This window comes from Delphinapterus leucas, chromosome 1 (assembly GCF_059928025.1).
Source record: "Delphinapterus leucas isolate spDelLeu-1000000601 "Yukka" chromosome 1, BTC_Dleu_Yukka2, whole genome shotgun sequence".
NCBI lineage: Eukaryota > Metazoa > Chordata > Mammalia > Artiodactyla > Monodontidae > Delphinapterus > Delphinapterus leucas.
The window spans coordinates 7,255,878-7,279,894 of record NC_143129.1 but is presented as its reverse complement, the minus strand read 5'-3'; the positions used below and the strand labels follow the sequence as shown (position 1 = coordinate 7,279,894).

The window sequence follows — 24,017 nt, the reverse complement described above, 5'->3', positions numbered from 1 at the left end:
CTGTGACCCCCCCTCCCCCAAATAAGAGAGCATCCCTCCTGCCTGGCCGCCTTCAAACTGGGACATCGGCTTCTGCCTGGGTCTCAAGCCTGCTGGCCTTCAGACCGGAATTATCCCATCAGCTCACCTGGTTCTCAGGCCTTCAGACTCAGACTGGAACTAAACCGTTGGCTTTCCTGGGTCTGCAGGCTGCCAGCTCCCTCGGCAGAACTTGGGACTAGCTGTCGTGACTGCCTGAGCCAGCTCCTTATAATAAGTCAGTAAATAAATGAATGAATGAATATCCCATTAGTTCTGTTTCTCTGTAGAACCTTGACGGATGCAACAGGTATGTTTGCTATATTGTTTTCCATACCTTCGGCATGTCTACAATATTTCACAATAAAATTTTAAATTAATAAATGATGAACGACTGTTAAGATGTCAGATGCTATAGAGATCAAGTAAAATGAGAGATGGAAAACGCGCTTAAGATTTAGCTTTCAAGAGGCCAACGATTGCCTTTGCTGGAGTGGCTCAGCACCGTGTCCAAAGCGGAGGCCTGATGGTGATGGGCGGTTGGTGGTAGGGAGCGCACGCACCCTCGAAGGAGGTTAGCCACGAAGTGAAGGAGAGCTCTGTTCTGCTGCTAGGATGGGGGGTAGAGGAGAAGGAGGGGGTTAAAAAGGAGTGGCTTCCCTTCTCCCGGGGGCCTCCACACTAATTCTGTCGGAATTCTGTTGGCGTCTGGTGTTCCTTTGGTCCCGGGGACGATTCCAGTAAAGATTCTGGAAGACTTAAATTACATCCCTGGGCTGTACAAATGATCTTTAAAATATCTAGCCACAGAGGCAAATACTCCAGATGTCAGCTTTCTTGGTAGCAGTTTCCCAAAGAGTGTAACACCAACCCCTCTCGTGGAAAAGGAGGCAGTAAAGCCATAATTATCCCGTTAGCCCCAGGTCCAAAGGGTGCATCAGACCCACAAGAAATTAAGCGGAAAGTTCATTTTTTTCCTTTTTTATCTGGTTGAGTAGTTGAATCTGGCTGGTGGAGTGTTGCTAATGGCTTCTCGGTTTAGGTTCTAGGGAATGGGTAGCAAGGAGCTGACCAAGCCACAGAGGCTGGGAGGACATGCTGCCAGTCTACCTCACTCTTCCCAGAAACACTGTCTGGGCTGTATTCTAATTTCTTCTTCGTCTCATCAAAGGAGCCCGAGCGGGGGGGATTCTGAGCTGGGCTATTTCTTCCCACCCCCTCCCAGACGGACGGCAGGGTTTTTCCGACACTCCATTCTCCCTAGGGTTCTGCCTGCTGGCTATGGGCAGAAAAGTGCCAGTAGGGGTCAGCAGTGTCCCACGTGTGGCTGGAGCCACCCACCCGCCACCTGGGCTATGGGTCCTGGCTGGTCCAGGCAGACGGGAGCTGGAGGTCAGCTTCCTGTAGGGACCTCGGCATCTCTGAGCATCGCCGGCTCAAGCCTCCCCTCCCTGAGTGGGGGGCAGGGGGATGTTCATTCAAGGACCAACTGACAGGGGAGTGGATGTGTGACCCAGACATCAGCGATGCTGACTCACTGCCCGGTTTTCTCCTGGGAGGTTTTCACGTGTATTGACATGTGCAATGCCGTGTGTGGGTTGGATGTCAGAGATGTGTGTGTTGGATTTGCCCCATGAGCTTTTCTCAGAGACCCGGGGTTCCTTGCCGGGTGCTCGTGCTCTCCATGAAGGCTGGCAGTCCGCATGGCTGTGCGGGCTCCCACGAGGCCTGCCCGGTCCACGCCACCCCCGCACACTCAGCTGGGAAGGGGATTCTGCATCCCAGCATCTCCAGAACGACATCTCTGCGGCCGAAGCCACACGGAGCGAGTTTAGCTCACCCTTGCCCTTGGCCTCACTGCCCGCCTCCTCCCAGCTCTGGTCGCCTCTGACCCCTCGGGTCCACGCTGCTGCCCCGCTTCCCCGCGCCCTGCCCCCGGCACCACTCCCCAGCCTCCCCGCCCCGGTGTGGGAGCCCCCAGCGAACCAGCTGGGCCGAGGGGACAGCTGCACGGCCGGAAGCAGCTCCGGGCTCGAAGAAGGTCCAGCCTGTGCTGAGACTCTAGGCCCAGCACTTTCCAGGCGGCCTCCACGCGCAGCCAGGACGGGCAGATGCCCCGCCTTTCCGCCTGCAGGAAGGAGGACCCGGCAAAGCCCGGCACCTGGCCTGCCTTCCCTGGAGTAGAGTTAAGGCCGCTGATCCGGGCAACAGGTGCTGGGCGTTCCAGCTGCCGCAGGGCACATCTGCACCCGGGGAGAAGGCTGCAGCAGCCGCGGGGACACCCCGGAGGCGGGGGAGCCCAAAGGGCCAGGGGGAGAGAAATGTGGGGGAACTGGTATCAGCGCTCATAGAGCATCCCCCTCCCAGGATCCCAATGTGGGACCCCTGGCCGAGCTGCCCAAAGCAGCCTCACTGGCCCTGCAGCTCGGGGGTTGGAGGCCTGCGTCCTCTTGTCTCACTGCCCAGCCCTCTAGCTGTAGCCAGCTGCTCTCCCCTCCCGGCGGGCTCCCCTAGCCTCTGCAGGCTGCACCCGGGAGGCTCTCGGCAGCTCACCTAGAAAATGGAGAGGGAGGTACTGGAAAGAAGGCTCTTCATACATGCAAATACTTCTGGCCATTTTAGTGCCTCAAACTACAGTCAATTAAAGGGAAGGGGGGACATTTGGGGCTCCCAGTCTGAGGCAGGCACTGGGTCCAATGATTCACCGACATCGTCTCATCAAATCCTCCCAACATCCCCACCAGGTGTGCATTGTCAGCATCCCCTGTCTCCCAGGGGACAGACCCAGGTTCTGGGCACACAGCGAGGATGCAGTGAATCTGAGGCTTGACTACAGCCCTGACCCCAAAGCTGCACTCTGTCCACTAGGCACCCTGCCTGAAACCTCCCATTTCCTGGTACATCCCACACCGGGGCCCCATCCCTTCCTCCCGTAGAGGGGATTCCTTGCACCCCTGCCTCCGTCACCTCTGTTCACCACAGCCAAAGTCACTTCTACAACCTCGTCACCTGGTTCACTTGGCAACTCATGCCCCTAATACCTCCTGTCACCCGCCCACCACGAAAGTGGACCCTGCAGCCTCCAAATCCTTGGTGGCCACGCCGAGCACCCACGGACCATCTGGGCGATGGTTTCCACACCCACCCCATGTCCCTCCTTTTCCTTCTCAAGAAATTTTTCTTTTTTTGGCCACACTGTGTGGCTTGCGGGATCTTAGAACCCCGATCAGGGATTGAACCCTGGCCCTCAGCAGTGAAAAGCGCCAAGTCCGAACCACTGGACCAGCAGGGAAGTCCCACAAGACACTTCTTAAGGTGTTAAGAATATTTACTGGGCTTCCCTGGTGGCGCAGTGGTTGAGAGTCCGCCTGCCGATGCAGGGGACACGGGTTCGTGCCCCGGTCCGGGAAGATCCCACATGCCGCGGCGCGGCTGGGCCCGTGGGCCATGGCCGCTAAGCCTACACGTCCGGAGCCTGTGCTCCTCAACGGGAGAGGCCACAGCAGTGAGAGGCCCGCGTACCGCAAAAAAAAGAGGAATATTTACTGATATAAGGAAATGTTCACAGAATATACTAGGAGTATCTTACCATTTTACCTGTCATTATGTAATTCCTGAATACATCCTCCTTGTGAAAAAACCCCCAGCAACTCCAACATACGGAAAGAATTAACAATGCCCTGGGTGACTCTTCCCCAGAAATAACCACTGCTATCAGTTTGGAGACTTTCCAGAGTTCTCTAAAAACGTATTTTCATACAGGTATAATGCACATAGAAATATATAGTTTTGTGGGGCATCTTTTGACATAACTCGGATCAGAGTGTGCTGTTTGTTTTGCAACTTTGATTTCTCTTAATGCTCAATATTAAGACTCCACGATTGTGTCGTGTACGTAAGTAGCTCATACGTTCGTAAGTTCTGGGTGGAGAAATGTTATTCCTTACTGGGACCTTGAGAGTCAAGCTTGGGCTCTGCTTTCTGTCCTGTGGGCAAAACTGGCTACACAATTTATGGGGGCCTGTGCGAAATAAAAATGTGAGGTCCCTTGTTTAAAAACTTGGTAAGAATTTGAAGGGGGCAACAGCAAAACATTAAACCAAACATGGGGTCCCGTGTGACTGCGCACGTGCCCATGAAACTGGCCGGCCTGTGGGTGGTTTGAATCAATGCGTCCTCTGTCCCGACAGTGGACATTCCTGCCTCGGCCTCCACCTTGGGCCGTGTCCCTGGATTCTGCACCCAGCCTTCCCCGCTGCACTCTCTCTCCAAGGCCAGAGTCCTGGGCAGTCTTCCACCAGCACAAGCAAACTCCGGCAGTCCATGCCTGCCGATCAGCATTGCCCTGGGGGCCCCCCAAAAGAGCGGGGGTGGTGGCAATGACACCTCCCCTGTGCCTCAGGGGAAAGTCTCGCGGGAGATAGGAGAGCACCGAACTACCAAGCTGCATGTCCTGAGCCGCGTGTCCTTAGCGGTGAGCTGCTGACCTTCTTGGCACCTTGGTTTCGTATGTGTTGAAGGAGAGGGTGGGATTCGACAGCCTTCCAGACCACACCCAGCTCTGAAAGTCTGTATGTAAGTGACTCTAAGAGACCAGAATGGGAATAACTCACGCATTTACCATACGCCACTTACATGCTCATCTAATGCTTGGGACAGGCCTACAAGGCAGGCAGTGTCATTCCCACTTTACAGACAAGGGAGTCGAGACTCACTAAAGCAACCGAGCAAAGAAGCGTCTGGGGTGAAGCACGTGTTCTAGAACCTGGTTGTGGTCACGGCTGCACAACTCGGTAGCTTTAGTACAAATCACGGACTTGCATACTTACAAGGGGTGAATTTTATAGGATGTCAGTTATACTCCAAAAAAGCCATTAAGAAGGGAGAAAGAAAGAAACGTGCAGCAGTGCTGAGTGACAGAGCCCCTCCCCGGGCCCCACGTGGTCTCCAAGGCCCCCTTTCCTCTGCGGATCTGCATGGCACCAGGGCACGTGGCCTTGGGTGCCAGGATGCCGGGATGCAAGTCCCGGCTCCAGCACTGACCAGCTGGGGACCCAGGCAAGATCTCAACCTCAATTTCTTCACCTACAAAATAGAGACAAAAATGAGATGGATGTTAAGGGCTTAGATTAGCAGTCAGTACCCAGCAAGAGCTCTGTAAGTCGGACTGTTATCTTCTCGGGGCAGCTCCAGCCAGAGCCAGCCTCCCGAAAGGGAAGCATGTCTCCCTGCCCACCCCATTCCTACCCTGCTGGCCCCTTCCAGAAGCACCCCTCTGGAAAAGCCATCATTGGAAAAACACCATGACTGACTAACAGCACAGCTCACTTCCTGGTGATAGAAAGGGAGAAAGGGCATCTTCCCCATAAGGCAAGCCTCACTATCCTGAAACATGCAGCCCAGTGCCAGCTCTTCCTCACAGACCGTTCCTCCCGGGTCCTCGTCTAGACCATCAACACAGGGGCCCGGCACCCTGAGGCCAGGGTAGCCACATGGGGACAACTGCCACACCCACGCCCCCCCATCCCACTCCCGTGAAGCTCCTTGCTGGTTAACGGATCAAGCCAGAGAGGATGAGGGTTGTTAGTAGACAGTCAGATTCCTATCGCTCAAAAGCAAGTTTTCTCAAACCACCGATGGCATTTTTCACAGAACTAGAACAAAAAATTTCACAATTTGTATGGAAACACAAAAGACCCTGAATAGCCAAAGCAATCTTGAGAAAGAAAAACAGAGCTGGAGGAATCAGGCTCCCAGACTTCAGACTATACTACAAAGCTACAGTCATCAAGACAGTATGGTACTGGCACAAAAACAGAAATATAGATCAATGGAACAGGATAGAAAACCCGGAGATAAACCCACGCACGTGTGGTCACCTTATTTTTGATAAAGAAGGCAATAATATACAATGGAGAAAAGACAGCCTCTTCAATAAGTGGTGCTGGGAAAACTGGACAGCTACATGTAAAAAAATGAAATAAGAACACTCCCTAACACCATACACAAAAATAAACTCAAAATGGGTTAAAGACCTAAATGTAAGGCCAGACACTATAAAACTCTTAGAGGAAAACACAGGCAGAACACTCTATGACATAAATCACAGCAAGATCCTTTTTGACCCACCTCCTAGAGAAATGGAAATAAAAACAAAAATAAACAAATGGGACCTAATGAAACTTAAAAGCTTTTGCACAGCAAAGGAAACCATAAACAAGATGAAAAGACAACCCTCAGAATGGGAGAAAATATTTGCAAATGAAGCAACTGACAAAGGATTAATCTCCAAAATTTACAAGCAGCTCATGCAGCTCAATACCAAAAAAACAAACAACACAATCCCAAAACGGGCAGCAGACCTAAACAGACATTTCTCCAAAGAAGACATACAGATGGCCAACAAACACATGAAAGAATGCTCAACATCATTAATCATTAGAGAAATGCAAATCAAAACTACAATGGGATATCATCTCACACCTGTCAGAATGGCCATCATCAAAACATCTACAATAAATGCTGGAGAGGGTGTGGAGAAAAGGGAACCCTCTTGCACTTTTGGTGGGAATGTAAATTGATACAGCCACTATGGAGAACAGTATGGAGGTTCCTTAAAAAACTAAAAATAGAGCTACCATACGGCCCAGCAATCCCACTACTGGGCATATTCCCTGAGAAAACCATAATTCAAAAAGAGTCATGTACTACAATGTTCATCGCAGCTGTATTTACAATAGCCAGGACATGGAAGCAACCTAAGTGTCCATCGACAGATGAATGGATAAAGAAGATGGGGCACATATGTACAATGGAATATTACTCAGCCATAAAAAGAAATGAAATTTGAGTTATTTGTAGTGAGGTGGATGGACCTAGAGTCTGTCATAGAGAGTGAAGTAAGTCAGAAAGAGAAAAACATTTCTCTAACATAGCATAATGGTGGCCATTATGCTAACACATAATATGGAATCTAAAAAAAAAAATGGTTCTGAAGAACCTAGGGGCAGGACGGGAATAAAGACGCAGACGTAGAGAATGGACTTGAGGACACGGGGAGGGGGAAGGGTAAGCTGGGACAAAGTGAGAGAGTGGCATGGACGTATATACACTACCAAATGTAAAATAGCCAGTGGGAAGCAGCCGCACAGCACAGGGAGATCATCAGCTCGGTGCTTTGTGACCACCTAGAGGGGTGGGATAGGGAGGGTGGGAGGGAGGGAGACGCAAGAGGGAGGAGATATGGGGATATTTATTTACGTATAGCTGATTCACTTTGTTATACAGCAGAAGCTAACACCCCACTGTGAAGCAATTATACTCCAATAAAGACGTTAAAAAAAAAGCGTGTTTTCGAACATGGAGAGTATACCCGAGGGGATGTGATGCAGGTGGGATGGGGTGGGGCCGGGGTATGAGATGTGTTTGCTGTTTGATAATCGAGCTTCTGCTGGCAAATGCTCAGCACTACTTACCACACCTTCTCTTCGGCTCCCTCACTGAACGCTCACCCAGGCCTCGGTAGGCGGTGGTGTCCCCTGGGTGTCACCCCGCTTACGGATGAGCATGTGCTTCGGCAAGGGCCCCGCCAGAGTGTGGACTCGGGTCCTCTGACACCCAGTGTTTTTCCACTGTTCTTCCGAGGAGGAAGCCAGAGGCTCCCTCTAACGACGTTTATTAAAGGCTCAAGAAATAAAGTGACGTACTGTGCTCCCATCCCTGCTTTACAGACGGCTCTGCGCGCCTAACAGGAGCGGGAAGGTGCAGACAGACCCTGGCGGGCCACACGGGATGGGGGAGCTCTGACAGTGCAAACTCCCGGATCCCGAACGTAAAACAGATTAACCTCGGTCCTCAGAGCTCAAGGGGGCAGGAAATGGGCAGGGGCCCCAGGAAATCAGGCCAGGCCTGGAAATGCTACCTGCTGAGCTGGGGCTCCCGGAGCATCTCAACTCAAGCCAGGTCTGAGACCACGGGGTGACAACAGGCTCCTGGGCTGATTTTTTAAAACCTATTTGTCACGTTGACATTAATCCTCTCGTTAACAATCTCCTGCCCTGATTCAGGATGGGCTCTAAGCCGTGGATGGAGGAGGGGACCAGGGGCAGCTGTCGGGTTTAAGGAGTCACGGGGGGGTCAGCAGGGCCTGGAGGCCGCCTCGCGGTGGGGTGGGGGGATGATCCTGAGCCTGCATCTCACCGTTTCCCTTGTGGCCAGCGCCTCCAATCTCCTCTCCTGGTGGCCAGGCCCTTGCCTTTACTTCTTATTGATTTTCATATTTAAGGAAAAGCCATTTGCTTTAGAGCAACAGAGTCATCACTGTGTTCGGAGGAAAACTGCTCACAGGCAGGCACTTGGTAGAGGCCTCTCCTGGGCTGGGGGGGGACCCTACTTCCCACCCAGGCAGCCCTGCGTCCACGGTCACCGTGGCTTCTCTCTGCCGCCTTGTCCCACCACCTTGTCTCTCAGGAGCTGTCACTGCCTCTGCCCTTCAGCACGACTAGAGCTGGTCTGTTTATCCCCTGCCCACCCCCCTACCTGTCCATATGCCAGCATGTTTATCCAGACACACTTCACTGCTGCAGGTCTGTGATTGGGACATTTGGAGCAGGGTCGGGGGACTGGTATGATCAGCCATTCATGAATGGGAGAGAAATACTGATCTCACGAAGGAAGAGATTTAACCCTTACAAAACCATGGCTTGGGACTTCCCTGATGGCGCAGTGGTTAAGAATCCGCCTGCCAATGCAGGGGACACGGGTTCGAGCCCTGGTCCGGGAAGATCCCACATGCCGCGGAGCAACTAAGCCTATGCGCCACAACTACTGAGCCTGCGCTCTAGAGCCCGCGAGCCACAACTACTGAGCCCGCGCACCACAACTCCTGAAGACCACGGGCCTGGAGCCCGTGCTCCACAACAAGAGAAGCCACTGCATTGAGAAGCGCGTGTACTGCAACGAAGAGTGGCCCCTGCTCGCTGCAACTAGAGAAAGCCCTCGTGCAGCAACAAAGACCCAACGCAGCCAAAAAATAAATAAATTAGAAAAAGAAAACCATGGCTTTAGCCTTCTTCCCCATTCAGCACCCAAGGAACAGCATCTTCCTGCCATTACCAGTATGGGTGGGGCCCCGTGTGCAGCCTCACCGTGGACCAGAGGGCAGTTCACTCTCTGAAACTGCTTTGCAAGCCTGCTGTGTAATCCTTGGTCCCTAGACTGAGGAGGTGAGGAACTCAGCCGGTCCACCCTATGGGCCCTCGAGAAAGGACAGTGCTTCTTCCGAGAGGACCAGGCTCCCCTTTGCAGGCCAAGGAGCCTGTGAAAAGCAAGAGAGATTCCAGTTAGCACATGGCTGAATGCCACACTGGATGCAGGGTTGCATGACTCAGGGATCAAAATAATAATTAATGTTTACTAAGTAGTGCAGGCACTATTCTGAGTGTGCCACCTAGATTAGCACACTTACTCTCACCAACAATCGTAGGAGATGGCAACTGTCATTACCCCAGTTTACAGATGAAGAAACTGAAATGGTCAGAGGTTAAAGAATCCGTTCTGGTTCCCATGGCTGATGAGAAGCAGATCCAGGATATGAACCCAGGCAATCTGCCTTCGAGCCCACACTTCCAGCCACTGTACCCACAGGGCAAGGACTCGCCCCCTGTGTCCCTCTGAGATAGCCCCTCCCCCGCAAAGAAAAGGCAGCTCATTCCCATATAGAAACCCTTTTCCCTGGTTAGTTGGGAACTTCCTCAACGCCACTGCTTGTCCACTGTCTAGTGTCCCTTTATCACTCCCTTAGGTCCACGGCCACTGTGACCCGACTGACTGGACGGGGGTGGGCAGGACTCTGCTGACCCTGCTCCCCTCTGGTTGACCCGTTGCTGGTGAAACTTGGGAAACCTCCCAGGGAGTCGGCCCCGGAAATAATCAATCATGTTTGCTGGCTGGAGCTGGCGACGCCTCTGGTCCCAATCTGGTGGGTCCTTGGTCGCACTGCCGCCTTTCTCCCGGAGCTCGAAGCCTGCTCCAGAAGCCCAGGCACCTGACCTCCTCTGCCCTGTCCCGGGAGGCAGGCTCAGTGGAGGCCGCACTGCCCAGGCTGCACTAGGTTCTGGCCGAGGCCCCACTTCCAGCCCCTCTCTCTGGGTCTGGTCGTTTCTTCTCCCCCTCCCTCCTCCCCCTCCCAGGCCGTAGAAGGAGAAAGGGCCCGTGGCAGGGTCGCGAGGTCGGGCAAAGCCCCACGCATTTTACTGAGCACCTACTACATGCCCGGCCCTTCCGGGGTCTCCCCTCCCCTCTGCATCCGCGTCCCAGCCCAGAAAGCGGAACAGAACAGAGAGGAAGGAAGGGGGCGCGGGCGGAAGGGGGTGGGAAGGCCCGGCCGACCCCTCTGTCCGCGCTCCTAAGAACTGCCGGCCGGCGGCAGCCCCAGGGCGCGTGGGGGTGGGGCCGGGCCTGGAAGCGGCGGGTCCCGGCCGAGGAAAGGCTTGATTGTGCGGAGGCTTCCTGCCCCGCCACCCAGCTCCGCCTTTCTGCGGCCGCGGAGGCGGGACGGAAGGCGAAGGCAGGAAAGGGTTACGGGAATAGCTTTCCAATGACAAAGTCTGGAAGGGCCCGGCGCCTCCGCCCCTCTGCGGGTTCAACTGGCGCAGCGCGGGGGGAGCGGGCCGCTCGGCGGCGCAGCCTCCGCCCCCGGCCCGGGGAGGCGGCCGGCGTGTGCCCGGGGCAGCGGGTCACCAGGCTCCGCCCCGCGCCCGGCAGGGGACGCACTTTGTTCGGGATGCCGCCTCGCTCCGCGTCGTGGGGCCCGGGCCGGCGGCGGCCCTAGTGCCACCCGCGACCGGAGCGCGGACGCCGAGACTCCGGGGGAAGCCGACCAGCGCGGGAGCCAGAGAACTTTCTCCTCGCGCCGTGGGCCTGGCCGACGCCGTCGGGATGCGTGGACCCGGGGCCCCGGGGCGCAGGCGCGCGGGTAAGTGGCCCGCTCAGGGACCTGGCGGTCGCGGGGTGGGTTCGAGTCTGATGCTCCCCGCTTTGAGGGACGGGGCTGGCGGGTTCTGCAGGGCAGGAGGGCCCGAGCGCCGGGGGGTGAGCTTGCGCCCGCGGGAGGGTGAGCGTCCCCGCGGGACTGCGCGTCTGGTCCAGGAGTTGACTCACCATGGGCCACCCAAGTTCAACCTTTCGGAGCCTCGGTTTCCCTTGCCTTGCTGTTGAAAGTGTGTTGAGATCCTCTGATTAGAGACACCGAGGGCTACATTACACACACACACACACACACACACACACACACACACTGCCCACATCTTCTCCTCCCACCCCAGCGGAGCGAGCTGAACAGCTGGGCAGGTGACCTTGGCGCACTGTTCCAGAAAACGTTCTCTGGCCCCTGGATGCACCGAGAAGCATCGCACGGGCCCCGGAGGCTGTCCTCCTGGCACGCCTGAGAAAGCTTCCCGGAGCAGCTGGGAGGGAGGGAAAAAGAGAGGGTGGCCGCTCTGGGAGCTCACCTAAGAGTCCCCGGTGCTTGGGCCCTGGGGTCCCTTCTATTCTCAGAGCCGACAGAAACTGGTCGGAAGATAAAGAACTGGTCAAGTCTGCAGGGGGCAGAGAGGGGAGGCAGGATCGGGGAGGCGTGAGTGGGGGCGGTGGGGATGGTGTGCAGCTTTGACGTCCACGCCGCAGAGAGGGTTCCTTGTCCCCGAGCTCAACATGGGAACATCAGCTGGTGAGTCAATGGGACTTTGTTAAGACAGCCCAGGGCGCAGCTGGCGCCGGCTTCTGGGACGCGCCGGATCCCCCTCGATAATGTGCTGTTTATCTGGCTTCCCGTTTCAGTGGTTGGCACACCATTGGCTCGTTCAAATTCAAGCTGAGAAGCCTGCGGCCTTGTTCGCGCTGCAGCAGTAGAGGGTCTGCCTGGGTTTGCATCCTGCCTGCGTTTTGTTCCCCTACGCGGTGGCCCCTGCGACTCTTTTATAACGGGGATGCAGGACTTCACACAAAGAACCCTCCCCCAAGTAGGCGGAGCTGCCACTAGGTAGACCTGGGCTCCCTTCAGGCCAAAGACACAGAGGACTCCAGCCTGCTTATGAATTTTTTGTATCCTGCTTTGAATTTGGGTTTGTGTGTCTTTGGAATTAAACTGGGAAAATGAGACGGGGAATCGCAGTGATTGTGAGTTTCCTCGCCCGGGATGAGCTTTACAGCGGTCCGCGCTTTCACCAGCGGTTTCTAGGGGAAAGTTGCTGATCAGTTTGTAGTTCTGTATCAGCCTGTGTTGCTCACTTCCCGGATGACTCGAGAGCAGGTCGTTCCTTCCTTGAGTACCACGGAGCAGGAGAGAATGGCCAAGGCTTTTCCGTCCTGTGCTGCCTCCTCTAGGGTCTGTCTCCCCGAGCTCCCCAGGTTTAGAGGGAACAGCCCCTACTCTGAACTCCCCCGGGGCAGGTTTCCATTCTGCTTTGTGTTTTTATCTCCCTGTGAAGGCCTTCCTGCCCGCTGTCCTGTCTGACCACGCCCAGCGCTCAGCAGGCATCTTTCAAATGTTTGCCGAATTAATACAATTGGGGAAAAAAAATTGGGTCCCACCCAGAGGTCTCCCATCCAGCTCCGGTGCCCATTTATTCTTATTTATGTCTTTCTTTGGGAGTCCTGTGATTTGCCTCCACCACCATCCCCCCACCCCCCTTTTCCCCTGCAAACCTGGTCCATAATGAGGTTGATTTGTTCACAGGTGGGCAAGCTTTAAGCATGCAGGCCTTTTCTGGGATCTCCTTGGGAAGTCCTGGCCTGAGCAAACTGAGAACAGCAATGCTGTTTTTCCTTCCCTTCCCAAACCTGGCCCCCTCCTGAGTCCTTGGGAGCCTCTGGTATTAGCCCAGCTTTGGCCCGGTAGGAAAGAATGGCCTAGAGAAGAAACAGCTCTTGTCCATCTTTTAAAACTTATCTCTCTTTTCATCTTTCCATTTCCCATCAATGTCACTTCCCTTTTCTTTAAAAGTTCTTTTGAATTCTTAAAGGGTTTGGCCTTTAGAAGCACTAGTCTAAAGAGGTCTCGCCTCCCAGCCCCTGCCCTGCCCTCCCCTTTACAGCGGGGAGTCAAGGCCTACAGGAGGGAGTGGAGGGGCTCAGAGCTGCACAGCTGGGGCTGCGGAAGCCAGCCTAGAACGCAGGGCTTCTGGCTCCCGGTCTAGGGCTCCTTCCCTTTCAGCCAATCACTTCCGTGCATCAGAATGTTTCTCTTCCTAGTATTGCCATCCGTAGATCTCAGAAGATGTTCCATAGCTGTTGGCAAGAGAGAGGAACAGAAACAAGGGGGACGGAGAGCGTCTCTGTCATGGAACCAACCACCAGCTCTTAGAGTCTAGGGACCACGGAGAACTGAGAAATGTGTCTATCCTTGGCAAACACTCCATCATTCTGGCCCCAAGTCACAAAACAATCATTAAAAACACTCCTAGGGCTTCCCTGGTGGCGCAGTGGTTGAGAGTCCGCCTGCCGATGCAGGGGACACGGGTTCGTGCCCCGGTCCGGGCAGATCCCACATGCCGCGGAGTGGCTACGCCTGTGAGCCATGGCCGCTGAGCCTGCGCGTCCGGAGCCTGTGCTCCGCAGTGGGAGAGGCCACAGCGGTGAGAGGCCCGCGTACCTCAAAAACAAACAAACAAACAAAAAAAACCACTTCCAGTTCCTTCTTCAACTTAAAAAAAAAAAAAAAAAAACCCACCAGCTTTTCAAGTGGAAAACACCCCCCCTACGTAAACAATTTCCTGGGCCTCGTCTGTTCCCTCCCCCTCCTAGGAAGGCTGACTCAGGCCTGATTTCCTCCAGGGGGCCTGGGATTTTGCTTGCCAGCTTCCTGTGGCTCTTGAGATGTGATGGGAGGCAAGATGGCTGAGGCCCAGGTCACTCTGGCCTGCCTGCGGCTGTGGTTCCGTTTCTCTTGCACAGACCATCATCCCCATCAGATCTGTTTGCTCTCCTTGATTCTAGTAAGAGACGCGCTAACACACATGAAAAACTAAAGGCGCTGGTTGATGCATGCTCCTCCACCAAGGCCCATTAATGACGAGATGTCCCCACTTCAAGGGGCCCTGAGACTCTTCTGATGCCCAGTCCTCCGACGCTCTGAAAGATTTCCTGAGTGGGATCGTTTTCTCCGTTTCTTTTTTGGATTGTCCACTGCTGGTGTGTAGAAACACAATTGATTTTTGTGTGCTGATCTTGTCGCCTGAAACATTTGTTTATTAGCTCTTTTGGCTTTTGTATGGGTGGATTCTTTAGGATTTTCCATATGCAGGGTCATGTCAACTGTGAATAGAGATAATTTTACTCCTTCTTTTCCAGTGCAGATGGCTTTTAACTGCTCTTTCTTCCCTAACTGCTCTGGCTGGAACCTCCCATCCAGCGTTGAGTGGCCGGTGAGAGCAGGCAGCCCTGTCTGGTCCCTGATCTTAGAGGGAAAGCTTTCAGTCTTCAGCGCTGAGTAGAATGTCTGCTGTGGGTTTTTCATAAATGCTCTTCATCATGTTGAAGAAATCCCTTCTAATCCAACTTTTCTAAGTGTATTTTATCATGCAAGTGTGTTGGATTTTGTCAAATGCTTTTTTTCTGTGTCAGTTGAGTTCATCATGTGTTTTGATAATTACATTGATTTTCTTATGTTGAAGTACCCTTGAATTCCTGAGAAAAATCCCTCTGAAAGCTTTTTTTTTAAAAAAATGCAAAATTTCATTTTTTTATTTAAAAAACTGAAGAAAATTTGACAAAGTGCTAACATTCTGTAGTTGGGTGGGTGGGTGCATGTTTATTATAGTTTTCTTTATAGTTATTGTACTTTAAACATTTAAAACTTTTTATTGTGGTTAAATATATATAGCATAAAATTGACCATTTTAATCACTTTAAAGTGTACGGTTCAGTGGCATTAAGTACATTGTTGTATAACTATTGTCACCATCCGTCTCTAGAACTTTTTCATCTTTCCAGACTAGAACTCTGTCCCCAGTAAACAGTAACTCTTCGTCTTCTACCCCCCCCCCCCACAACCCCTGGCAACCACCATCCTGCTTTCTATGTCGGTGAATTTGTGAAAACTTTGTAATAACTAGAAAAGTCAGGACTTTGAGGCATTGAATGATTAAAGGACCTCACCCCATGTCCAAAGGGAACATCTTAGAGGGATTTTGATTCAGATCTTTTTGACTTAACAAACACTCGCTCAACCACTGCCCCTGTGTCAGAGACGTTTGACAAGCCCGGGTGTAGACATCAACGGACCCAAGTGTAGACGTGAGCTGATCCAGGTGTAGTCATGAACTGACCCAGGTGTAGACATGAGCTGACCCAGATATAGACATGAAGTGACCCAGGTGTAGACATGAGCTCACTAGGTGTAGACATGAGCTTACCCAGGTGTCGACGTGAGCTGACCCAGGTATAGACATGAAGTGACCCAGGTGTAGACGTGAGCTGGCCCAGGTGTACACGTGAACTGACTCCGGGTCTTCATGGGGCTCGGAGGGCACCAAGGCCACCCCAGCGTGAGCTGCATTTTCCAGCTCAGTGGCTGCATCTTGACGGCCTGTTGGACTCACTGGGGAGCTTTGACCAGGACGGATGGGTGCCTGGGCCCAGCCCCAGAGTGTCGGCTTCCCTTGGTTTGGACACAGCTGCCTCCGTGACTCTGATGCACGGTGAGGGTTACGACCGCTCGGTGGCTGAGCTGATTTCCTCCCTGGAACCCTTGGCTGGTCACCGCTTCCGGTGACGCAACTCCCTCCCCATCTGGACAGTAAAACTGACCCACTTTACATCCCTCCCTGACTTTAAAATCCATTTGTAAATAGAATAAATGCCAACTTCTGTAGAACTAAACTTTCAAAGTTGGAAAGAACCATGTCACGAAGCCCCATGTTTGCTTTCCAGGTACCACAGGCGCCTCTAAACCATCCCCTCCAGGGTCCTCTGGCTGGGGACCCCCCACGACTGTGTGCTGACACCATCTGGTTCTGTATGTGAATGCTCTGTCCTTCAGGGTTCCTCCTGGGTTTATCTTTCGTGGGTGTGGCTGCCTCTGGTGAAGATACCAAAGGTGAATGGGCTTCACCAAATGCACCCCCAAATAAAGTGGGGGGCTAGCAATAACCCACGCAGAGCAAGTGCTATTGCCCCACATGGTGACAGCCTTTCAGGGTCTGGAAGCAGGTGCCACGCGCTGCCCGGGCTCCCCCTCTGCCCTGTTTCCTTCAGATCGTCCTCACTGGGTATGGTCTCAAGTGTCTTCTGGGAAGACGGAAGATGTCATAGTAAGAATCTGGACCATGAATTGAGGCAGACTCGGAGTCAAGGTTCAGGTCTTGACTTTGCATGCAAAGTCCTCAGCACTTGATGAATATTCCACACATATTAGCGATTGGAATCATATTCTCCCCACTGGCCTCCGTGCTGTCTGTGGGACCTGGGCCGCCAGAGCACCTGGTGGAGACTCCACTTCTTCCCCAGGGAGAGCTGAATGAAAACGTCTCACTCCTAAGAATCTGTTCCCCAGTCGCCTGATCTCCACCCTTCCACCACTCCCCCACCCATCACAGCAATTCCTGTGATCTGGCCAGGTTGGGAAATCCACTCGGAGAGCGATTGGGTCACGTGAGCCCATGGAGCCTGCCCTGGTCCAGGGACGGTCAGGGTGAGATTCCCCTCACCCTCCTCGTTGCACTAATCACCCTTAGGACAAGCCGGGGTCCATCTCCATCCGAACAGAGGATGGCTCTCCAGTTCCGAGCTCCCTGCATGTCGGCAGATCGCCTGCCATCAGCTGGGAAGGCAACTCTCTTTCTGACGTGTGGATCGCTCCCCAGAGCCTGCGAGCTGGCTGTCCAGCTGGGGACACGGGATAAGGCGTAAAGCAGGGAGAGTCTGGTGGCGTCTTTTGCCCTTTCCTGTCTGTGTTGCCTCGTGTTCTTTTGGTGTTCCCTAGCTTTCTGCAGACTTGGAGCAGCGCGTAGAATTCACCAAGCTCATTGGTTCAGATGGTTGAGTTGACTGGGCAGGAGGCTGGGCTCCAGGTGCTGCTAAGATGCCAACTGTCTGTCTGCTCTCCTTTAACAAAGGAGACAGCTGACGCCCCAGCCGGGACCCACCAGCAGCTGCCCGCCTGGCCCTCGTCTGGGGTGGTTCTGCAAGTCCCTGGGCCCTCCCCAGCACCCCCATGCCACGCATGCACTCGGGGGGGATGGTGGCAGCTGCGGGGTCAGGGCCCGCCCCTGCTTCCCTGGGGACAGGAAAGGCGCCACGACAGTTAGGGTGCTTCCGACATGGAAAGTTTTTTCCCTGTGATGTTTTATTTTGAAAAAATGTCAAATCAGTAGAGAAGGCGAGTGATAGGACAGTGACTGGGTTCTCTGATTGGTAACGTTTTGCTCCGATGCTGTGTCTTTCTCTCTCCATTTATCCACATCAGTGTATATATAATAACACTTTCCCGAGCCATTTGAAAATAACTTGATGAGATGGTGGTATTCAACCCTTAACTATTGCCCATGCATTTCCTGAGACTGAGGACTTACACACAATCACACGTAATGATAGTGAATTTAATTGCATTATTATATTTAACAAATGGGCCACATTCAGATTTCCCAGTTGTTCCCCAAATGCCCTCTAGAGAGCTGTGCATTTCCCCCTCCGCCTGATGTGCTGGGGCCTGAGCTGCAGTTTTATCTCCCGAAAGAGGGAACTGGTGTCATGACCCCTTAAATTGGGACAGGGATGCCCTGAGTGCAAAGCACTTTGATTCTTATGATTTCATTTAGTCTTTACAACCTCTTAGCGAGATGGGCACTAATCTTCTCCCCATTTCACTGGCGAAGAAACTGAGGTTCAGAGAGTTATCCCAGCAGCCCCACCAACGTGAGCCATCATTACCATTCCAGGCTGCATGTCGTGTGATCTTATTTACAAAAAGCCATCTTGTCTTGTGAGGCCTTAGGACCTGCTATGCTGTCCCCATTTTACAGACGAGGAAAGTGAGATTGGGAGCCTCCAAGGCTGGTATAAACCACACTCCCGTAGTCCAAACACCATAAGTGACCTGCATTCCTTCTGAAGCAAGTTCAGTGTGACTGCTGGTCGCTGGGCAGAGGGGAATCAAGCATATGTGACCAAGGGGAGGGAGAAGGGGAGCGGCCAGGAGGTTCTCCAGTACTCTCGTCTTATCCAGCTGGGGGTTCAAGAGAGTCGTCAAAGTGTCCTAAAACAAGAAAACAAAACTCAAGGTTAGGTGGGAAATAACCGATAAAAGGAATGAAAATAAAATATTGGGAGGAAGAGAAGGAGAAAGAGAAAGATTCTTATTTCCTACTATTTTGTCAGGTAACGGTAGATATTGTCTAAAGGTGGCAAAACAGGGAGTCGAGTCATTAGTGTATCATCCCCGGTTGTGTGGGTAACCCCCCAGAGCACTAGCAGCAGAGGCTCCCCGGGTGCCAATTTCATCACTCCTACAGATTTTACCCAGTTAGTCAAAGGAACACTGTCAAAGTGTTATATTTTCAGTTCTGTTTCTCATTTTCTCCTCAGAGTTGAAAATAACCCTTTTGCACGAATTTAGCCTGTGTTCATCTGGCAATACACTGAGACTCTTTGGCTTGTTAGCTGGTCTGGAGCTGACACACCGGCCCCTCCCGAGGTCCACATCTCCCGTGAATCCAGACCTCTCCGCCGTTACCCATCTCCCTACCAGATGTCATCACAGGGGCACATCTCTTGAGGCCACGTCACCCCTGAGTCATCCCACCGCTTCCTCTTGCTGGCCTTGGCCCCTAGGGGAGCCCAGAACGTGGCCGTAGGGTTGGAGTAGTTGTGGGAACAGGGCGGGAAGGCCCTGCTGAGCTGGCCAGAGGGCCCGGGACACTCTGGCACCACGTCCAGCGCAGACAAAGCCCTGTGTCTGGGATCCGGGTGGGGGCTGGTGGGCCGATGTGTCTGCGAGAGGCCGCCCAGGGCAGAGGAAAGCCCGCTGGGCCACGCTAGGCTGGCCTTCGAGCTGGAGGTGGCCTGGCTGGGTCCCGGTGGGGAGTCAGGCTCAGGAAATCCTTGCTCACTGATGCCTCGAGGGGAAGGGGTGGGTTGTTCGTAGCTGAGGGCCAGGCGGCCATGGTTGTCCGTCCCTCCTGCCAAGGGGAGCCCTGGTCCTGACTCTCCCTGGCAGGTGAGAGGCCACCTCCTGGGTCCTCAGCTGTTCCTGGGGCCTCTGCGGTGGGAGATGGGGGTCCGTCTGAGCCGGGCTCCTGCGACTGTAAGATGGGGACCGTCATTGCTACCGCATGGAATGGCGAGAGTTGTCCTAGGGTTAGTGTGTCAGGAGCTGCCTGGCTGGAGCGGGTGCTGGTCACTATTGTCGGACACCCCATGCTGCCCCCGTGGCCGCTGCCTGTGGGCCTCGGAGGGTAAACGCTGGCTGGGCCAGTGACAGGACAAAGCAAGGAGGCTGCAAGCACTCAGTGCCCCAGTCCCGCAGACCACACTTCTGGGTGGGTTGATCCCCAAAGGGGTGTTTGTATGCCGGGCGGGGAGATGCGTCCCTGCCAGGGCCAGATGGGGAGGGGGGAGAGGTGCGGCTCTAAGATGTGTGATCTCTCTGGGCCCTGGTGCGCTCCAGTCTGCAGGCTTCTGGGGGTGGGCAGGGGGTGTGGAGGGACCTGGGGCTCTTTCGGCAGAGCCTGCCCATCCGTTGGCCCAGGCTGTGTTTCCAGGGCATCGCACACAGCCGCGGCTTGGCTTCGGGAGGAGAGGTCGCAGGTGTGGACGAGGCAGAGTATATGGGAAGGTGGGAGATTTGAAAGGATGAGCTCAAGCCCCCGGAGCCCAAATCCAGGCTGGGGCGGTCGGCATGGCAGCAGGACACCAGGGAGGGCTCAGCCTGGATGCCTCAGGCGGAAGGAGGGCCTGATTTATGAGCGGGGGGAGAGCGGTGCTCAGCAGCCCGTGGACGGGGGGGCGGGGGGGGGCGGCTTCTACTCTGTCCGCGTCCACCTGCCTCTGTGTAGTGAAGGTGGCTGGCGCCTCAGGCTGGCCGCGGGCTGAGCAGAGCCCGAATGAGACTCCAGCCTGGAAAGCAGTCAAAGAAAACTCTTCCCCTCACCGTCCACGGCGCCCCCCCATGCTCTGGGCCCTGGGCTGGCCTTTCCCTCCAACCCAGAGGGAAGGAACCCTTTTCTCCTTCTTTTCCCCCTATTCTGTTGTATTTTAATTGGGGTATGATTTACAGACAGTGAAATAACACAAACCGTAAGTGTCCCGTCTCATGTGTTTTTAACAAATGAACGTACCTTGGTAACCACACCCCAGTCCAGATATAGAACATTTCCATCAGCCCAGTTTCCTCCTGTCCCTCCTGGTCAGGACACCTCTCCCACCATTGTTTCACTGTTCAGATTTTTATCGCCACAGATTCGTGGTGCCCGTTCTTGAACTTCACGTACGTGGGTCACGTAGTGGGTTCTGTTGTGTGTCTGACTCCCTTCGCTCAACATACTACGGGGAAGCTTCCACTTTGTTCCTTTTAATTCCTGCCGTGGCGACGAACCGGTTTGTTTCTGGCGGAAGCTTCCAATGCTTTTCCTGTTCCAGGAGCCACATCTTCCCGCATCACCAGGATCTCTGCTGGGATTTTGAGAGTGAAGATGTGCTGGAGGCGTTTGAGGTTGGCGGTGTCGTCTTCCTTGTGCCGAGACCACATCCCGTTTCGTGGCTCCCTGTACGTGGCCCTGGTGCTGCTTCTTTCCTTCGTGGGCGGGGAGCCACCTTCCCTCTTGGAAGGTTCAGATCATGGGACAGCTGGAACATCCGGCCCTGCTGGTGGCACCAAGCCGGTGGGGAGACACCCGAGGTCCGAGAGGGCGTCTGACCCGGTGTCCGGAGCTCCAGCTCAGCTCTGGTCTCTGGAGGGACCCCAGCACGTGCTCCGAGCCTGGCGCACGGTGGGCTCCCAGGAGAGGTTCTGAGTGGACTGATGGGTAGAGAGGGAGAGCCAGCCGGCAGATCTCCTGTTACAGTCGGCGAGGGCAGCCCTGCAGGAAGGCGGCGAGAGCTGGTGGGAAGCAGCAGGCCGCAGTGAGTTGCACACGGGAAGGACCAGGATGGAGAGGCAGCGAGCCTGCTGCCCTGAGCCTGGACCCGGGGGATGCACTTGACTTGCCCCAGCCTCAGAGTCCTCGTCTGCCAAAGAGGACCAGCCCCTTGTGTCACCTTGCTGGACCTGTCATCGCAAAGTGCCACAAACGGGGTGGCCTAAAACTACAGAGATTTATTGTCTCGGTTCCTGGAGCTGCGAGTCTGGACTTCAGGTGTCAGCAGGGCTGTGCTCCCCCGCAGACCTGTGCTGGGGGTCCTTCCTTGCTTCTCCCGGCCTCCCGAGTCGCCAGCCGTCCTTGGTGTCCCTCAGCTGATAGACGCATCACTTTGGTCTTTGCCTCTGTCACCACGTGGCCACCTCCCCCCGTGGGGTCCTCATGTGCGTCTGTGTCCAGATTTCCCTCTACTTACGAGGGCACCCTACTTATAAGGGCAACTCTACTTGAGTGTGACCTTGTCTTAATTAATTACATCTGCAGAGACCCTATTTCCAAATAAGGGCACGTTCTGAGACACTGCGGGTTAGTATTTCAACAATCTTATCTTTTTTTTTTTGAATTTTATTTAATTTATTTTTTTTACAGCAGGTCCTTATTATCTGTTTTATACATATTAGTGTGTACATGTCAATCCCAGCCTCCCAGTTCATCCCACCACCACCCCCCTTCAACGATCTTCTCCTGATGACGCAGTTCAGCCCCTCACATACCACCTGCCTCCTGACGTGGAATGAGGCGATGCATACCAATGCCTTTGCAGCTGTGTCGTGTAAGGCCAGTGCCAGGGGTGATTTTGGCTGGAGGACCTGCTTTAACGTCCTGTGCCCTTGTTCAAATTCCCTCCCCTCTCTGAGTCTCCATTTCCTCATCGAGTTTAGTCTCTAGCTTCTTCTCCAGATCTAAATCCTGTAAGTCTTTGCCTCTGCGGTTCTGAGTTTTCAAGTCTGGGAACCTGGGAGGGCCGTGGGGTCCCTGGCAGATATGGGGAGGTTGGGCAGGGGGCCAGTCTGAACATCAGAGGATGCTCCCTCTTGGACCTGCCCCTTCCTTCCTATGGTGGTTGGACCCTGGCGAGTCCTGGGCATCTTCTGTGTGTAGCCCTGGGCCATTGACCCTCACCTAGTGAGGCCTGGAAGGAGGGAGGCCTGCTATAAATAACGCTCTCCGATCCAGAGGCCCTCTTCCTGGGCAGGAAACACAGCAGCCTGAGGGCAGGAAAAAGGTGTTTCCGAAAGAGAGGCCAGAAAAGGGAGAGGCTAGAGGGGGTTCAGGGGACAGATGGGTCCCCCAGCCCCGGAGGAAAGGCTCTGCGGAGGCAGCTGGGCGATGGGTCAGTGGGCGGCTTAGGGCTGCTAGGGGGACTGGCTTCTGGCTCTGCCTGGGGTCTGTGTTCATGAGAACAGCCCGTGGAAAAGGGCTAGGAGGGGTTTGGGCTGGGAGACGGGATTTCAGGTGGAGCGAGGATCGAAGGTGCCACGTTCACTGACTCGGCATCGCTCATTCATCCACCGAACACTTGCCGGGACTGTGCTGGGCGCCAGGACGGGTGGTCTAGGCTCAGTTACAAAAGACGTCCAGAAAACAAACCAGCGATACAGCCTGATTATCACAAGCGCCCCAGAGGCAGCTCAGGGCCGGTGGGGGTGGGGGCGGTGGGGGGGGGGAGACAGCGGAAGGAATCGTAGGCACTGGCGGGGGTGAGGACCTCCTGGGCAGTGAGTGCTTTTGGCTCCCAGGACCGAGTCAGGCAGAGAGGGGTTGTGAAGGGGGTCGGGGCGTCCCGGGCAGACTCTTCACCTCTGTTCTTCTGGCCCAGACCCTGTCCAGGAAGGGCCTCCGGGGTGCTGGTGGTCTCAGGGCAGCCCTTGTCGCCTCCACAGAGACTCTGGGCCCTTGCGGAGCATCGCCCCACAGCTGGACGGCCGAGAGCACCGTCTCCCGTGTCCTGTGCTGAAGACATGTGAGCGTCTCCACTGCCGTGTCCTTAACGAGCCTTAGAAAGTCATCACTCCCCCCGGAAAAACAGAGGCTTGACTCTGCTGGGGTCTCTGCGGTGGCAAACGTCACCGGCCAAAGCGCGGACGCTGGCTCATCCCTGGGGCAGGGGACGATGGCGAGTCAGCCCGAGCCTGGGAGCCCTGACTCCTGGCCCTGCCCGAGCACAGGCCCCCTTAACTGAGGGAGGGGACTGTAGGCTGTCATTTCTGTTCAGAAGCTCGGGGGGTGTCAGGCTGAGACACCTTTGCGTCCCCAGGCCACCAGCAGTGCTGTTGAAATGCCACGTGCCATCCGTGGTCATTCAGCCAGGGTTGCTGGTGATCCGCGCCTTCTGAGGAATCTGGCTCAGCCTCTGCACCCCCCTTCCTGTGAGGCAGCGCTCGGTGGTTTGGGAAGAGACCCAAGGCTGGGCTGCATGCTTGCCTGAGTCCCTCAGCCCAGTCCGCTACAGCCTCGGGGCCCCGTCAGGCCTCGATCAGGACATTAACTCTCCTTGGGGCAGTCACCTGCCAAGCCGCACCTTCCCCAGGGGTCCCCGGGGTCAGCCGGAGGGAGAACCAGGTCAGGATCTCACCCATAGCCTCCTCTGCTGGGGTCAAATGTTAGAGATACCTCTTGATCTTCCCACTTCTCAGGTGGGTAAAGTGAGGACCACCTGGCCCGTGCCACTTAGACTGGAAAAAATGAGTAAAGCCCAGGAGTAGACGGCAGGACCTTCACTGTAGTCACGCTGAGAACTGTCAGACGTGGTCTGTTCCAGTAGGAGGGATGAAGGGGCACAGGGTGGCTGTGTCTGCCCCAGGAAGAGGATGAAAGGGCTCCTGGGGGGCCGGGGAGGGGGCTGAGGGTAAGAAGGAGGTGGGG

The 24,017-nt window shown here is 54.7% G+C and overlaps 1 protein-coding gene across 3 annotated transcripts in view; it reads left to right on the top strand.

The window, feature by feature from the left end:
* Positions 1–10,452: 10,452 nt before the first annotated feature.
* Positions 10,453–24,017, top strand: part of NAV1 (neuron navigator 1) — a 212,162-nt gene continuing 198,597 nt past the window's right edge. For all 3 annotated transcript variants that reach the window (XM_089903958.1, XM_022561983.3, XM_089904002.1), the window contains exon 1: positions 10,453–10,993. The gene's annotated coding sequence lies outside the window, so the exon portion shown is untranslated. The remainder of the gene's footprint in view (positions 10,994–24,017) is intronic.